This window comes from Cannabis sativa, chromosome 7 (assembly GCF_029168945.1).
Source record: "Cannabis sativa cultivar Pink pepper isolate KNU-18-1 chromosome 7, ASM2916894v1, whole genome shotgun sequence".
NCBI lineage: Eukaryota > Viridiplantae > Streptophyta > Magnoliopsida > Rosales > Cannabaceae > Cannabis > Cannabis sativa.
This window is the reverse complement of record NC_083607.1, coordinates 55332401-55347099: the sequence shown is the minus strand read 5'-3', so window position 1 is coordinate 55347099 and position 14699 is coordinate 55332401. Positions and strand designations below refer to the sequence as shown.

At 28.3% G+C, this 14699-nt stretch overlaps 1 long non-coding RNA gene across 1 annotated transcript; it reads left to right on the top strand.

The window, feature by feature from the left end:
* Window positions 1–6885: 6885 nt before the first annotated feature.
* On the top strand, window positions 6886–12783 carry LOC115697229 (uncharacterized). The gene is made up of 2 exons (XR_009688846.1): window positions 6886–7206; window positions 9281–12783. It is a non-coding gene; the product is annotated as an uncharacterized LOC115697229 (long non-coding RNA).
* Window positions 12784–14699: the final 1916 nt, after the last annotated feature.

The following is a 14699-nucleotide window of genomic DNA, read 5'->3' as shown; positions in this document are numbered from 1 at the left end:
TTGTGTTTGGTACTTGTGAACTTATTTGGATTAAAAGTTAGCATGTTGTTTTGTTGTTTTACAATTTCGAGTGTGTTACTCAAGGGGAGTTGTTATTTGTTCTTACTAACTTTAATTTGCAGGTACTTTGTGTTAAAAAATATTTTGTTCATCTAAAGTGCCAAAGGGGGAGATTGTAAAGTATTTTTTTGGCAAGTTAGTTGACAAAATATTTTTCCTTTTATGGTAAGATTGTTGTGCATTCATACCCGATTTCTTAACTTATAAATTTGGTTTATAGTTGCTCTTTTCCTTGTTAGGAAAGTTGCACTTTCAGCTGAACTTTCCTTTGTTTGGAAACTTCTTAAAAGAGAAGCAATTCTCTTTTGGAAAGTTGTCTTTTTTAGGGAAACTTTGATTATTGCCTTTTCCTTATTGATTTCGATTGTATCTTGATACAATCAGAATATCTAATCTGTTTTTGGCAGGAATCAAGCATTCATAGAGGATCGGACCCGATTTTAGCAAGTTTCCCGTTTCTGGTCTGATCTGCTGCATCAGCATCCGAATCTGATGTAGCAGATCGTGTTTTCTTAGGAAAGTTTTTGTACAGCTGTAGATTCGAACTTGTGACTGTCTCTAAGGTTTCTATGTTCTATAAATAGAGCCTAGAGAGCAGCCATTCGAATTAACTCTTCCATTAATCATTTTTTGCCTTTATCTTTTTGAGAGAAGAGTGTTTCTTTATTTTGTGAGAGCCTAGTTGTTCATCTAGGTTCTAGTTGTTTATTTCTGTTCTTACTCTGTCCTAGAGGTTATGAAGAACTACTTGACTGAACAAGAGATTGGTCTTCGGGAGAAGACTTGATAAAGCCTTACTTCGGGAGGGAGTAAGCACTTGGTCTTCGGGAGAAGACTTGTTGAAGCCTTACTTCGGGAGGAAGTAAGCACTCACACTTCAAAGACGAAGGGAGTTCGGGCTTGAAGGTGTTTCAAGAAGTCAGATTCATAAAGTGAATTACAAAGGATTGCGGCAATACTTTAGAGGGAGTCTAAACTTGTTTAAGTCAATTGTCTTTGTAATTTTGATACTTTATTAATTGATTTCATTCTCTGGGCGTGGCCCCGTGGACTAGGAGTGTTCGTGAGAACACTGATACCACGTATAAATCTCTTGTGTCAAGTTATTTGTTTTTCTACAAATATTTTATATTCTGCCTGTTTTGTTTTGCTGTAGCAGAATTACTTTCTGCTTCAGCAAACGCATACAGTTTTATATTTTCTTATATATAACTGACATTTGCAAAACACACGGTTTTTCAATTGTAAATACCATGGATTTAGTTAGAGTATGCAAGAAACAATTACAAATGATGAGAGATAATGGATGGAATTCTCTAATGGAAGAAGTGTCTAATTTCTGTGTTGAGATGAATATTGATGAATATGGATAATATGTATTGTGCTCAAGGAAAATCACGATGCAAGGCTCCAAAGCTTACAAATTTTCACTACTTTCGTATTGATTATTTTAATACTATGATAGATTTACAACTACAAGAGCTGAATAGTCGTTTCAATGAGGCTAACACTGAGTTGTTGCTTTGTTTGGCATGTTGTCTCCCAATAATTTATTTTCTACTTTTGACAAGGAAAAGTTAATTTGTCTTGCTCAACTTTATCCACATGATTTTTCTACAACAAATTTAAAGATGTTAGAGTGTCAACTTCAAACTTATGTTGAAGATATGCGTTCTCATGTTGCATTTTCAGAATTGAAAGGAATTGCTGATCTTTCTAAGAGACTAGTAGACACAAGAAAACATGAAGTATACTCGTTGGTATATTTGCTTAGGGGTGGACATCCGATCCAATCCAATATTTTTTTCCTCACCCGATCCAATCCAATTAGTAATTGGATTTGGAAAATCATCATCCGATCCAATCCAATTAGGCCTCAAAATCCAATCCAATCCAATTACTAATTGGATTGGATTGGTTTTTTAATTGGATATCCAATTACACACCTAAATTTCAATATTAGCTTAAAAATATAAAGAAAAATACGTAAAAAACTAAGCATCACTTTTTATTTAAGTTTAATACTTCATAAATATACTATTCTTACAAGTGTATTGTAGCTAAAAGTTTTAAAATAATTAAGACAACAACATTTCTAAGTAATAAAATAGAACAAAATATCATGAAAATAAATACACTAAACAATTAAGTGTTACAAATTCAACATACAAAAAAAATCTAATAAATATTTATTATATTTTTCAATATTTTTTATTATATAAATAATTTTTTAATATATATAAATGTAATTGGATTAGATCGGTTTTTAATTGGATTTTGAGATTGACATCCAATAACCGATCCAATCCAATTAGAATCCAACTTTTAGCATCCAATCCAATCCAATTGTAATTGGATATCCAACTTTTTGTAATTGGATTGGATTGGATCGGTTCGGTTCAATTGGATTGGATTGGATGATGCCCACCCCTATATTTGCTTATTAAATTGGCACTAACACTTCCAGCTGCAACAACTTCAGTAGAAAGAGCATTCTCAGCTATGAACATTGTAAAAAATCAAATGCGCAAAAAAATAGGAGATCAATGGTTGAATGATAGTTTGATAGTATATTTTAAAAATGATATATTCAATGCTATTGACAACGAGCTTATTATTTATTATTTTCAAAATATGAAAACTCGATGAGGACAACTTAAAAGATATGAGCTCAAAAATTGATATATTTTACTAAGATTTTAAGATATTGAGTATGTTATATATTTTGAACATCGTTTTAGATTAATTTTTTTTTATTTAAAGATTTTTAGTGCTTGATATTTAACATATTTTTAGTTGAAAATTGAAACATTGAATTGTGTTTTTCTTAATATTTACTTATTTTTTTGGAATATTTTTATATATGAAAAAAAAATTACGTCCATCTTCCAATTAAAACATGGGTCTGCCACTGTGTATTTTTGTTTTTTTCTGATCAGAAATTATGTCATTCAATTTATTTCACTCTGTACATTAAGTTAAGGTTTTGATCTCTATAAAGTAAAGTAGGACCAATTAAAAATTGACATGAATAGATCACTATGCATGTAATTTTCATACCACATTATCATGATTGATCTACATGTTGATATGTGGCCATTGATGGATTTAGTTGTGATTAATACAACAAAAATCGTTTTGAACCTATGTTGATATAGTTAATGGACGAGATTGTACATATCTACGGTTATGATGACAAAATTATGAGCTCAATAAGGTTAACACATTTATATATATATATATACATATGTGGTCCAGTGGGGGATTTTTAGAAATTTATTTATTTAGAGACACAATTGTATATATAAAAATGTGTGTTGAGTCATCATATAAATGAGTCAAATTAATGTGGTCTATTTTAGAATAAAATTTATGACATAAGGGCATGATTGTCATGATTTTAATATGTGGATACTATTGAGATAATTTCTGATTTGATGAGAGATCAAATTAAAAATAGTAAATAAAGACTAGTTACTGTTTTATTAGTCATTAATAACAGGTAATGGTCCCTAATTTGCATCGTATCTTTTTACTATTGTATCCCCATCACCAAGAGACTGAGCATGTTTGGTATTGTTTTCTGTTTTTTGTTTTCAAAAAATTGTTTTTAGAAATGAGAACAAAAAATAGTTTTTGAAGTTTTTAAAAACAAGTCATGTTTGGTTAGTTTTTTTTAAAAACAATATTGACCAAAAGTGAATTGGTTTTTAAAACAGAAAACAACATTTTGTTGATTTCAAAATTCTTGTTTTTCGTAACTTTGTTTTCTAAAAACTGTTTTCAAAAAACAAGACCAAACAAGCCAAATTGTTTTCAAAAAATAATTTTCTGTTTTTAAAAACAAAAAACAGTTTTTTAGTTATGATGTCAAACATGCACTAAGGTTTCAAAGATAGTTTTGATGCAAAATTAGAAGATCATACCATTTCAAAATTAATTTTATGGATTCCGGTACGCTTCCGCTAATCTTTAATTTTATTGTTTGATTCTCATGAATTAATTAGGGCTAAATTCAAATTTACATTGTTCTATCAATTATTGTTGTTGTTGACGTGATTTTTCATCAACTTAATCTAAGAAGATTATTTTTTTCAAGAAAGGAAAAGACAAAATTAATATATGAGCATCAGATATTTTTACGTGGTTTTGTAGTTAAAATTTACTTACTCCACGAGTTCATATTATTTTTGAGTTTTGGTTGGATTTACAATTTGGCAAAGTTTCTGTAAATTAGAATTGTCTCTCTCTCTTTTCCCTTTGAGTGAACCCCTATTTATAGGATTAAGATGGTGGTTACTCAATCTTATCTTAGTGAAAAGTTACAATTGATGGGTGGTTATTGCCCATGTTTCACATATAATTGAATATTTAGATAAGTATAAATAATTGCTTTATATTTAAAATACAAAAAAGTGGTATTTAAAATGATATTTGACTTGATCAGATCATGTTATTTGAGAGCAAGCGTACAACTATTGTCTTGTCATATACGAGGCAATACATTTCAGAACATAAATTCTAGATTAATACTATTTTGGACTCTGTGTTTTGCAAAAGTTACCAATTGGACCTTCTGTTTTGTTAAATGACGAAATGGACTATGTATTTTCTAAAATGGTACAAATAGGACCCTGAATTAATTTTTTTATCAAAATAAAATTTAATTATAACCCGATCTAAAAGTGCTATGACAAAATTATTTGCATTTTTTGTATCTGTTCGTATTAGGAATTGTCTTTAAGTTGGTTATATTAAAAAAATTGTCAAAAATTAAGTTCAGTGTCCTAGTTTTACCATTTTAGAAAATACAGGATCCATTTTGTCATTTAACAAAATAAAATATCTAATCGGTAACTTTCACAAAACACAGGGTCCAAAATAGTATTTATCCTAAATTCTATACATTGTTGCAAAACATTAACTCTTACCTAGAACCCAACACATTTAACTTGTACAATATGTGAGCCACATGGTAGTTTCCTGCATGAACTTAAGGTGACACTTATTTCAAATTCACCAGCCTAGTGGAGTAACTCTTGGAAATCTTAGCTCCAAGTTTTGGATGGCTCTCCATACATTTTCCCTTTTTGTTATAACGCCCAAACTTATTGTAGAACAATAATTCTCCATTTGAAAAACAAGAAATTTTCATGAATTTTCATTCACTTTTTTCTCCTAAAGAATAAAATTGCGTATATGAAGAGGATGAAATGTAATTTATGTAAAGATAAAGACATATAAATCAAGTTAACTTGCCATGAAAATAGTAACTATAGAGTTCTCAATCGGATAAAAATAATTCAAATCAACAAAAGCATCGGTACCAAAAATAATAATTTCCAATCTCTAAAATAGTCATATGTGATTTTAAAACAATAATAGTTATTTTATTTTATTGCAAATTGATCTCAATTATTTTTTTATTAAAAACACTCTCATTCAAGTGGCAAAAGTAAAGGGCTATTAAGTTGAAGTAATAATTATTTTTCCGAGATTATGTTGAAGAGAACATTAATCATTAAACATCCGTAGATATGTATCTATTGCTTCTATATCGAGCATTGCTATTAGTCACCAGTGGTGCTTAGTACTTTCTCGACATGTCGCGTTGCGATTAGCTAGCGATACTCTCTAAAAGCTACTATATTAAATTATATGGGACCCGATACTTAGTTTGACCAATAGCGATATTAACACGTAAGAATGTACTAGGCACCACTGATACCCTTTAGCATTTCTCCTTCTATATCTATAAACCTTTATAAAAAAAAAATAACACCTACAACTGAAATAACACCTGTCAACTATCTAATGACATGTGTGATAAGTTGTGTTGCATGTTAGGCTTTTCATAATCCATATTCTTTAATGAGATAACACTTATGTATTGCATGCTTGGGCTTTTCATAGCTGACGATGGACCTATTATATAAAGCATTCATATGTACACACATTTTTGATGGGCTCTCAATCCACGTCATATTATACAAAATAATTGTAATGCAACTATTATAAAACATCAAAAGTCAGAATATTATTTCCACGTACGTAACCCTATTTACAAGTCTCTTCATGATTTAATATCAAGAAATTTATCATTAGAAATTTGAAAAACAACGAAAATACACTAGGATAAATATTTTATTATAATATTGATGTAATTTTTTTTGGATTATACTTGAATTGGATTGTTTGGGAACTCTTGTTCAACTTTTTGAGATCTGCATTTACATGGATTTGAAAATTGAAGTCAGGACATTAGTTTTATGCAAATTAAATTAGATTTCTAATTGAATTTTAGTTTTGTAGTAGTTTTTCTACACTTTTTTTTTTTCATGAATTCGAAACAGCACCTGTTTTGATTGATTCTGGCCAGCTTCTAAGGTGAAGTCGCCGGAATTAATGGTGGTTCTCCTTTTGGTTGAATTTTTGTTTCGGTCTCGTTGAGTTGCTGCGTGTTTACGCGTTGCCCAAAAAGCATGGATTCTAAGTTGAAGGTGTGTGTAAGGGGTATTTGTATAATTTTTTTTATTTGAGTTATATATTTGTTTATTTGGCCAGCTAAATTATTTTTGTAATATTATTATTTTTTTGGATAAAAATAAAAAAAAATCTTTTTAAATATTAATTTTTATAAATTTTAATTTAATAAATAATATATATAACTACTAATTAATTATAAAATAATACGTAATTATAAGTCTTACAAATGTTTAATAACAATAATCAAAACTAAAAATATTCAATTTTTAAATAAATAATTTAGAGATAGAATGGCACATCCAGCACGAGTAGAAGTTCTTTTATAACATCCAGTCCACTCCGGTACACCTGTTGACAAATTTTAAAAGAAATACACCTTGGGTTAGTGGAAACTCAACACCTGTTAAACCTTTTCTTAGAATAGCGCCACGTGTAAATGCATGCAAGTATCTCATTTATAGACACGTAGCACAAGCAGTGTGTGTATCCTCCTCTACCAACATATATATGAATGGATCAGTTTCGTACAATCTCACAACAACTCAAACTTTTCTGTCAAGAGAATCGAAAGAATTCAAGTTGAAGATTCTTTTGATATCAGATTTGATTAGCTCGGTCTCTATTTTTTCTGTGAAGTTAATTGATTTGGTCTTCAAGAAGGTAAGAGGTCATTTTATTTTTTTTTCCAGATTTTGTGTAAAGTTATTAAGTTAGTATTTTGATGATTATTTATTTAGGGGTTTTGGTCTTGTTATTTCTTGTTTTATTTTTTTACATAATCTCTTTCATTTAAGAAAACATCAAAAAGAAAAGGGTCTTGCTCTTTTAAAAAAAACTGTCCGAATTATCTTTCTGGTTTGGTTATTGAGGAAACCATTTGAAAAGAAAATTAAAAAAGAGAAATAAATAAAAGAACAAAAGTGATATATTCATTGAATATGAGGTATGGGTTTCCTAAAAAAAGAATATGAGGTATGGGTGAATAAAATGAAAATTAAATATTGGGACTAAACAAAGAAAAGGTAAAACTAAAAGGAAAAATCAAGGCATTTATTAAAAACTAGATAAAAATAATTGAATTATAAAAGATACATAGTTTATAGTAATTATTTTATTAATTATAAAAATAAAATCTGAAAAAAATAGAGTACCAATTTAAACTTATATAGAAAATAGGCTGGTCCGGGTAGGCATAACACGAATATGAGAATAGAACAACACCATCCATATTTTTGGTATTTACACCATTAGTTTTTGGTATACAAAATATTAGCACATATTTTTATCACTCGAAATTAATTTCTAGGATATAACTAGATTCAACACTTTTTTTTTTCATATTGAGAAAAATGTAAGTCTGTTATTTAATTTTAATAGATTTTGTCGAAAAAGTTTTACTATATGAATTAGGGCTGACCTGAGTTGAAATGGGCTATATGCAAATTTTTTTTTTTTTTAGCCTTTACTATAAAGATAAATAGTATTTTTAAAAATTATTAAAAAAATATGTATATATTTTTTAAAAGATAATTTTTTAATTTGGGCTCCTAAAATAAGTGGGCTTTAGGTGCGTGCCTAGTCCGTCTATACCAGGGTCGACGAGTATATATATGGTACGAGATGTAAGAGGATCTAGCACCATTTCCAAAATGTAAAATTTGTAATAATATTTAACATAAAAATAAGTTTATATTATATTTGGTGTATTATTTACAAAATTGTGAATCAATAACCAAAATGTAAAATATAATGATTATTATTGATAAGCATTTAATATTTTATTAAAAATATTTACAAAAATATATTGATTTTTATTTTTATTGTCTAAATAATAATATGGGTAGATAAACAAAGTTATAAAAATAAATGAATTATAATAATTAATTTTTAGTAAATAAAAAAAAAATCATAATAATTAATAGAATCATAATAAAAAAAAAATTTAAAATTTATTGTAAATTAAATTTAGTACAATATTATATTTTATGTTAAATTTAGTACAATTTTTAGTACGGATAAAATTTAGCACATTTTTTAGAATAAATAATATTTTTTTTTTCAAATATACTAAATATAATAATACATTACTTTTTTTTAACACTTTAATCCCTAATCATATTCATCATTAATGATGCTATTAAGTTGTATATCTTATTGTAAGATAATTATTTCTCTAGTGAACTAGCTATACTACCTAGTTAGTCTTTATGGATATCCAAATTATATCATATTTTAACACTTATTTGAAGAAAAATAATAATTAACAGTTCGAACATCAGCTATCCAACCTCAAAGTAACCAAAAGAAACCTCATCATTCAAATATAAGAATTAGTTGTTTTTATGTATCATATATATCAAAAATAAATATTTAATATTACTTAGTCTTAACCTGCCAAACGTGAATTTAAGAGTTCTAACTAAACATTTAATTATAAATAAATAAAAACTTATAATATAATACGTAATAAATAATTATAAGTAATTATATTATAATATGTATATATGAATTATAAATGAAACTATGTGTGTATATTGCTATATGTAATACACAAATTTAAGTAGTTCGACAGAATATTATTTGTATACGTTTACGGTAGCATTGATTAAATTTTATTAATAAAATAGAGATCTATAAATTTTAAGAATTTATTTTTAACAATGCTCTTAATTGTATGTAAATGGGTATTTTAGGGAATAGAAGCGGTATTAACGTAAATTTTGCTTGTATATAGAGAAATAAGATGAAGAACAAAAGGAAAAGATAAAATGAAAAAAGAGCGTGTTTATAGACACGCTTGTTTGAAGTTTATCTTTTTGAAGGATTTGTGGTGAAAGATTCAATGGAGTTTGTATACAAGCATGTTGTTATGCTTTCACGTTTACAAGTAGCCTGTGTAGAGGAAGAGAAAGTAAAGAAAGTTTCTTTCAAGATTGATAAGACAAGCTTGATGGGACTAGACACTTTCTTTTCCTCTTTCTTTCTCTCTGTCCTTCCCTAGCTAATAGCTTGGGTGAATGTATTTATAGAGGTATAGTTTATCGTGCCTCTTCGAGGTGAACTTTATTTTCGTAAAAAAATTAAGTGGTAGCTGCTTTTACCTTTATGTATTCACACCTAAAATCAAATATATATTCATCTCAGGTTTTGTACAGTTATTATTCATGTTTTTTGTTTTATATACATTTATTTACTATTTTATTTCTTTTACTGTTATTATTTTATTTTTTTCACACAATTTTTTTTTATTCATTAATATTAACCCATTGTCTGTGTTTAAGAAAAAAAATGCTTAATATTTTTTCTTCACACAGACAATTTTTTTAATGTTCAAAGTTGATTACTCACCATTCTATATTTTTACTACGTGGCGGGTTGGTGTTCCTCCTCCATAGATCATCATGCTCTTCTTTCACTTTTATGCATTACACTCAATCTTTTATTGCTCAAAGATGATACTCATCAATCTGTTTATTTCCATGTATCACACAATTTTTTCAATGTGATTACTCATCTCTTCAATTTTTTATTACGTGGAGGTATGGAAAGGAAGCTCTTCTGCTTAAAAATTACCACATTTTTCTTTCATTTCCATACATCTCCTTCATTCTTCCCATGTAACTTTCCTTTATTTATTTATTTTTTTTTTTTGAATATCAATTCTGAGGTATATGTTTTCTAGAGGTCACAATTCATCTCCTCACTTTGCACACAATATGAATCCTATTACTGAAATAAAAGAACTCCCTCCTAATGCTCTTTCGTACCTTAATGATTTGCGAAATAAATTATTATTTGGAGCACTCTCTTTCTAATTCAAAGGATGTTAATCGAGAACAGGCTATGGAATGTCATGATCATATACGTCAACTAGATGGCCTAACTGATCGTGTTGAAGAGCTGTGTTCGAGAACATTGTTTCTCAAAAACGAACTACTGCATGAATCGACTATTATTTCTAAAAAAGATGCCGAGATGAAGCGTGTCCTTATCGAGCATGACGAAAACGTGCATGTCCTTTGCAATCAATTTAATAGGAATGTGGAGATGTTAAAGACTGAAATCCAAATATGGTTTCGTCAATATTTGGATGCTAGATTTCTTGTCTCGCTAATATCTCCCATTTTTAATAATCGGGATACTTCATTTGATAACATGTATATTGTATAATATGTATATATATGTGTGTCAAAACTGTTTAGAATATTAAAAAAAAAATTATATTAAAAATTTGTGATCCATCAAAATAAAATTTACTTTAATAAATAAATATGTCTCTTAAATAAAAAACATAACCAATTAAAATAGTCTAATTGATAAATTTTATCTCGGTTAAGTTTGTTTGAATAAAATAAAAAAAAAATTACCATGACTAAATAATGTTTAAAGAAAGAATATAAAAAAAAATTTTACAAATGATAATGTATTTATTTTATCGACAAAATAATTATGAATTAATAGTGATATAAAGGGTTATACCAACGCACTATAAAAAAAAATTCACAAATGACGATCTATTTATTTTTACAGATAAAATAATTATGAATTAAATATATGTATATATATTTTATAAAATAAACAAACCCTAATTAAATTTAACCAACCAAAATAATTTCTACGTAATAAACTACAAATAGATAGGTAAACCTACAAATATAATAATGCTTCCAAAACTTAAACAGAAAGTAAATAAAAAAAAATAAGGCTAAATATTGTATTAGAAAATATATAATTTTTTGTTAAATATACCCGTCAACTATATGTAGAAACCAGTTGAAGATAACAACACTTTAATAAATTTATTTGAGGAAAAGATAAAAAGATGTTTGTTTTAAAAATAAAAAAATAATAAAGTAAATATGAAGGAACACTACATATTGTTATGTCTGAATTACTCGGCTTACTACAATTTTTTTTTTTTTTAAAAAAAAAACAAATAAAAAAAACTATAGCTAAATATTGTCTGTAAAATAAATACATTGTCATTTGTAATTTTTTTTTATTCTCTCTTTAAACATTATATATTGTCATAGTCAATTATTTTTTTAATTTTATTCAAACAAGTTTAACCGAGATAAAACTTATCAATTAGACTATTTTGATTGGTCATGTTCTTTATATTAAAGGACATATCTTTATTTATTAAATTAAATTTTGTTTTAAAGGATCATAAATTTTTTAATATTGAGTTATAATGATTTTTTTTTTTAAATATTCTAAACAGTTTTGACACATATATATACATACTATACAACATACATGTTATCAAATGGAGTACCCCGATTATTAAGGATGAGATGTTAGCGAGACAGGAAATATAGCATTCAAATATTGACGGAACCATATTTGGATTTCAGTCTTTAACATCTCCACATCCCTATTAAATTGATCACAAAGGACATGCACGTTTATGTCATACTCGATGAGGACACGCCTCATCTCGGCATTTTTTTTAGAAATAATAGTCGATGCATGCAGTAGTTCGTTTCTGAGAAACAGTGTTCTCAAAGACAGCTCTTCAACACGACCAGTTAGGCCATCCAGTTGACATATATGATCATGACATTCCATAGTTCGTTCTCGATTAACATCCTCTGAATTAGAAAGAGATTGCTCCAAACAATATACTTTATTTCGCAAATCGTTAAGGTACAAAAGAGCATCAGGAGGGAGTTATTTTAGTTTAGTAATGAGATTTATGTTGTGTGCGTGAGGAGATGAACTGTGGCCTCTAGAAGACATACCTCAGGATTGATATTCAAAAAAAAGAGGCAAAAAGGAGGTTTCATAGGAAGAATGAAGGAAATGCATGTAAATAAAAGAAAAATGTGGTAATTTATAGGCAGAAGAGCTTCCTTCCCATGCCTCTACGTAGTAAAAAGTTGAAGAGATGAGTAATCACATTGAACAGAAAAAAGATTAGTATGATGCATGGAAGTGAAAAGACTGATGAATAATCATTTTTGAGCAATAAAAGATTGGTGTGATGCATGGAAGTGAAAGAAGAGCATGATGATCTATGGACAGGAGGAACACCAACCCTTTACGTAGTAAAAAAAATAGAGAGGTGAGTAATCAACTTTGAACAGTAAAAAAATTGTCTGTATGAAGAAAAAACATTGAGCGTTTTTTTTTTCTTTAAATACAGACAATGGCAAATAAAATAGTAACAGTATAAGAAGTGAAATAGTAAATAGTTGTGTATAAAACAAAAAACATGAATGGTAGCCGCACAAAACCTGAGATGAATATATACCTGGGTTTAAGTGTGAATGCATAAAGGTGAAAGCAACTGCCACTTGATTCTATTAAGAAGATAAGGTTCACCTTGAAGAGGCATGATAAGCTACCTCTATAAATACATTCACCCAAGCTATTAGCTCGGGACGGATAGAGAGAAGGAAAGAGGAAAAGAAGGCGTCTAGTCCCATCAAGCATGTCTTTGTTGGAGTTTATGTCCTAACTATAACTTTATTTCAATGTAATCCAGATTATTCAATATCAATAAAATAACAGAAGTATTTTTCATTTATTTGTGTATGTTTTGGTTCATCTTATCAATTGTTTGTCTATTTAATTTATAAATTCATTCAAACCTTTTTTACATACTTGGTCATGTTTATTGTGTTGTCAACACAGTGGAAAATAAACATGACTATGTGAATAAAAATTCTTAGATTTATCAGAACACTGGGCTTCACTGATATGACAATGTACAACAGAGTTTACTTGCATTTGAAGAAATGCTATGTTCTTTCCAGAACATTGGTTAAAGTAAACTTAGGTTGGATGCATGGAGTATGCATTGGAATGGGCCGATATTGAACTTTGATATAGATTTATTAAACTTACCGTAATATCTATTTAATTCAATATCACTTAGTTGATTCTAGATCAAATGATCTAAATCCTGATATGATTAGGTTCAATCTCAAGAGTATTATTCGTGTTCTTTGATTTGTTAGTTAAGCCTACTTTTGGGTCAGGGTGATACGTACATTTTGGAAACACGGTAGTGCAATTGAGTGGGAGCGCTAACATAAATATGGAATCTATAGCTTCTATCTGGCGAATAGAAAGTAAAGGATGATTTCCTTCGAGTTTAACCAAACGAAAATAAATGGTGGAGTACTCATTTCACTTAGCTAAAATATCATTTATACAGGGTTAAATGTTTTAAAGATAAAATACATTGTAGGGTGTTACGGTAATTAAATTCTTTTACAGTGTAAATCATCCATATAGAGGATCATTGATCAAATTAAGATTATAACAATGGATAACTAATGACGTGTCTATATGGTGGAACATATAGAGCGTTCTATATAACTGAGGGTGCAATTCTAAGTTCTATGCGTGGATTCAACGAAGAATTAATAAGTCAGTGAATTTAAGTTGTAAATTCTTGATCTGCTTATTGGAAGCTCGGATATATAGACCCATGGTCCCCACACTAGTTGAGACAATATTGCTTGTAAGACTCATTTAATTGGTTTTAATTAATCAATTATAATTCACAAGTTAGACTATGTCTATTTGTGAATTTATCACTTATTAAGGGTAAAACAATAAATAGAGAATTTACAGGGTATATTTATTAATTGAAAAATTTTGATTAGTTTTTATTAATAAATAAAATAAATGACAATATATATTATTTAATAATTAATTATAGTTATTAAATAATTAGATTTGACATTTATGTGGTTGAATGAAAGAAGTGGCAATCTTTGAGAAAATGGGAAACTAGAAATGATGAAATAAGAAAGTTGGAAAAGTGGAAGGCTTGTTTCCACAATGCTATGGCCGGCCACCTTTGCTTCCCTTTTCTCATTTATTTTTTATTTTTTAATGCCATGTAATTCAACCATAACCCTATGTTGTATTCTATATATAGAAGGTAAAGGCTTCAGGTTTCAGACACACTTTATTGCATTATTTTCTTTCTCTGAAACACTCTTGAAGCTACCACTCTCTCTCTCTTTCTTCACTGTTTTCGACATCCCTCTAAGTAATAGAGTAGTGCCCACACACATCAAGTAATACCTCAATCATATTGAGGAAGACTGTGTAGAATTCAGAGTCAACAAAGAAGGACATTCAGGCTCAGATCTTGATTATACTCTGCGACAGAAAGGAATCAAGGGTTAGAG